The sequence below is a fragment of the Capra hircus genome, chromosome 16 (genome assembly GCF_001704415.2).
Source record: "Capra hircus breed San Clemente chromosome 16, ASM170441v1, whole genome shotgun sequence".
Classification (NCBI taxonomy): Eukaryota; Metazoa; Chordata; class Mammalia; order Artiodactyla; family Bovidae; genus Capra; species Capra hircus.
In genome coordinates this window covers 48541986-48546127 of record NC_030823.1, presented here as the reverse complement: position 1 = coordinate 48546127, position 4142 = coordinate 48541986, and the positions used below count along the sequence as shown (strand labels likewise).

Sequence of the window (4142 nt, the reverse complement as noted above, 5' to 3'; positions counted from 1 at the left end):
TCAATGCAAGTTAAACCAACGAATTCAGGTCAGATTTATCAACATCAAAGCTCTCCCTCCAGGTCCCACATTGAGCAGAAACCTCTCTCAAAACCCCAACTGGCCTTGGAAGGCTGAATGGAGTAATTTTGCTCTCACTAAGCTTAAACTCCCCATCTCTCCTTTCTTCATCTCTTCTTTCCTTTCTCCACCTGAATGGTAGTAGATCCACTCACCCCTCTTGCTGAGGGGGTCTGCAGAAAGTCTGTGAATGCTGAAGAAGACATGAATGTTGCTTGACTTTCTCATCCATATTTAGAAGTGTTTAATAGCGGCTGTAGACAATCAACCCATTGAACTGGAGAATTGGTGTTTGAAAGGAAAAACAGAAAACTTAAATGAAAAACTTGCAGGCAGTACTTTCACACCCACAGCTAAGCTCTCCTGTCTCAGTCACTTACACTTGGGTAAGTCATCCTGCAGTTGTCTCTCTGAGGTTACATTGGGTCCATTCTCCAGCTCGGATGGATCTTTCCCTGCCTTATTAGATTAGGACAAGACACTTCCATTTAAAATTCCATGTAACTTGGAAGAGAGCTTCTTGCCTGGACACAGAACACTTGTTAAAGTGTGTGTGTGTGTGTGTGTGTGCATGCACACCCAATTTGGAGGGAGAAGGTATTGGTTGGTTTCTGGTTTGAGACAATATGGAACCCTAACTCTTCTATAATGGGAGTCTTCTCCTTTAGACTTAGTGCAGCTGCTGAAGACAAGATTATTAAAACTTTTTCTTCTCTTTGCCTCTTTTCAGAGTCTGTGAGCCTCCAACCTGGGAGCCCTGGAACTGGAGCAGCTCGGCTGTCGTCCTTCTCTGTTTGACAGCATCCACTTTGTCATCCAGGGATTTCTTATCCTCCAGCTTCTTCTTCCCATCCTGGTGTAGTTTCTTCAGACAGTCAAGCTTCTAATGCAGCTCTGTCTCTGCCTCTTTAAGTTCAGCTTCTTTCTCTTTGACCGTCTGGACGAAAATCTGTCTCATCTCCTCTTCTTTTTTTTGGAGCTCCTCTAGCAACTCATTCGTTTTGGCCTCACATGTCTGCTATAAACTGAACGGTTTGCCGCCAGGGTCGGTGTCCCTGAAGCCCATCTCCTCCGGCTTACAGCAGCGCTGCAGCTCACAGCGCAGGCCGGGGGTCTGCTCCTGGAGATCCTCCATGTTGACTCAGATCAGCATATCCTGCAGCTTCACAAAATCACAGTGGGCTTCATTTTCAACTTGCACTGGGCCCCAGGGATACCGCCACACTTTCATCATCTTCTTAGCTATCTTCATTTCTTTTGTGCTGCCTATGACAGCAAATGGCAGGTGGGCATTCATGGTTCTGTTGATCTCTGCTGCTGACTTGTCATCTCTAGGGAACTGGTAGATCTCGACTCCGTTGCTGACAAGCTTGCTGGTGATTTTGATTTTGAACTTGGTTAGCTCACTCTTAGAAATGGCATCTGATTTGATGACGATGGAGATGATGTTCTCCTTACTGTCCAGCTTCTTCAGAGTCAGTAGGTCCAGAGACTTCAAGGAATGCCCATGGCGGCGATGAAGTACAAGCAGGCATGGATGTGAGAGTCATGGTAGGTGTTCAGTGCCCTGCAGATCTTCAGCTCCTCCTACAGGTAGGCCTTGGCCTGGGCCTCGATGAATTCCACGATGGGCTCGTAGCTGTCCTCCTTGTTGATCTGGCCCCTGAAGCCCACCATGTTAACAACTGGCAGCTTTAGCCCCATGTTGCTCTCTTGAAGGTCACAGGTATCGGACTGGAGCTGGACACCCGGCCGTGTGTGGGTGGCTGGCTCCCCCTCAACCTTGGTGTTGAACAGGGTGTCCACGAGGGTGGACTTGCCCAAACCTGTCTCTCCCACGCACAGGATGTTGAAGCAGAAGCCCTGGCTGACTGACTGACCAGCCCCAGCTGGTTGGGCAAGCTGTCAAACCCCACATGTCTAGCCAGGGGACCATTCGGCAACCTTGACCCACCTGGCCAGCTATATCAGTCAGTGCCATCGCTCCTGCGTCTGCCAGGGCTGCCACGGGTGCTGTCACAATGAAAGCTAGAGCATAAGAAACAGCCAGGGTCTCCCTCTTGAAGGGCCCATAATGTTTATTTCTACAGAAGTCTTGTCTGAGCCCCTGGCAGCCTAGATCTGTGTGGCTGGTTGCCTAGAGTCTGACACTGCTGGGAGACAGTGAGATGTGACGTGGGACTGAGACGGGTTGGGGGGACTACCTCCCTCTCCTGAGAGTGCCTCCAAGATGCTCCAGGGCCTCTGCCACCCAAGCCAGAGAATGAATTCTGACAGGAGAGGGTGCCTTTTGGGTACCTTTTAAGAGAAGGTCCCATAGATTCTCTTAAAAGAAAAAGAAAGGTAAGTCAGGACTGGGGAAATGGGTCATTTTAGAAAGGCAAGCTGGTGAGTGTTTTGTCCCCATGACATTCTGAGACTGTCGGAAAGCTGCTGAGAAATGTGTCCATTGGCTCCGGGTGCCTGCAGCCACTTCCAAACAGCTCCTGGAAAGACTGCAGCTCACATAGGGGATGCTTTTTATCACCAGTCATGACACCTGTGTGTGTGTGTGTGCTCAGTCATATTCGATTCCGCACGACCTCTTGGACTGTAGCCCTCCAGGCTCCTCTGTCCACAGGATTTCCCAGGCAAGAATCCTGGAGTGGGTTGCCATTTCCTCCTCCAGGGGATCTTCCCTACCCAGGGATCGAACCTGCATCTCTTGTGTCTCCTGCATTGGCACCTGTGTTTATGTAACGCCAACAGATGGAGGCGTGTTGTAACTACACAACTACACAATTGCTACACAACTCAGACCTCTGACATCATCCTGTGAATCTTCCCTGGACTTGTAACAAAACACCAAAATGTGGGGGCAGGGGCTTAAAACAATAGAAATCTGCTCTCTCACAGTCTGGAGGCTGGAATTCTGAATCCAGCTGTGGTCAGGGCTGGGTACTTCTGGAGGCTCTGAGGGACTACCTGCCTCAGGCCTTTCCTAGCATCTGGTGGGGCCACAGTCCTCAGCTTGTAGACATGTCACCCCTGCTTCGGTCATCATGCGTCTCTCCCTGTGTGTCTCTGGTTTTCCTTCTTCCTAGGACATCAATCATTGGAATTCGGGTCCATTCTAACCCAAGATGATCTGATTGCATCTGCAGAGCCTATTTCCAAACAGTCATATTCTGAGGTTCTGGGTGGCCTTGAATCTTGGGCCAACACTGACACAACACACTGTTCGCACATCCTTCAGAACTGAGTGTGGGTTCTCTGGCCAGTCTCAGCCTCCTATCCAGCCTCTTGGGATCATCTCCTGGTGGCCCTGGTTGTCTTCCTGATGTGTGGGTGAGGCTGGCTGGGGGTGATGCGGAGTGGGGGCTCCCTCCTCAAATGGGCCTCAGCCTCCTACCGTGACAGGGACCACGCCATGAGGCCCCAGAGGATTCACAGGGGTGGCGTGGGGGACCACGACTGCATCAAGATGCTTCCATCTAGAAATCTGAGCTGTGGGGAGGGACGAGCATCATCAGAGAAGGGGCCTGTGAGGAAGCAGCCTCGCCATGGACAAAAATCCTTTCACCTGGAGTCAAAACTCCAGGAGAGGATAAATCGTGTTCCCCCCTTGTCTGGCTTCAGCACCCATGCCACTTATAGTATGAAAAATGCTGGTGAGCGGGCTGGAAGCAGCACATGGTAAAAAGGTTAGTCCCAAACTTCGGGCTCCAGCCTGTCACCCTGCCCCCACCCGGAACACAAAGCCTTTTCTTTCTCCAGCTGGAAATGCGCACGGCCCATGAATGCAAAGAGCTCTTTCAACATTAGATTTTAAATTATTTGAATTAAATCTGGGATCCTTCCGGGCCCTGTGCGCTCCGGGTTATTTATCACTGGCTAAATGCAGAGGTCTGCCGGGCCTCTCCAGGGACGGCCCCCACTTAGACGCTGCCTCTGAAATGTTATAAACTATTTAAAACCGAAAGCTTGGCTGTGTCCGGCCTGGGCGGGGGGCGCGCACAGAGCCTGCTCTTCCAAGCTCTTCGGGAAAAGGAGCGACTCACCACTCTGCACACTTGTTCATTTGCTCCGCTTTTCCTCTGGGT

The 4142-nt window shown here is 50.7% G+C and overlaps 1 pseudogene; it reads right to left on the bottom strand.

The window, feature by feature from the left end:
- LOC102184176 lies at positions 680-2041 on the bottom strand (annotated as a pseudogene).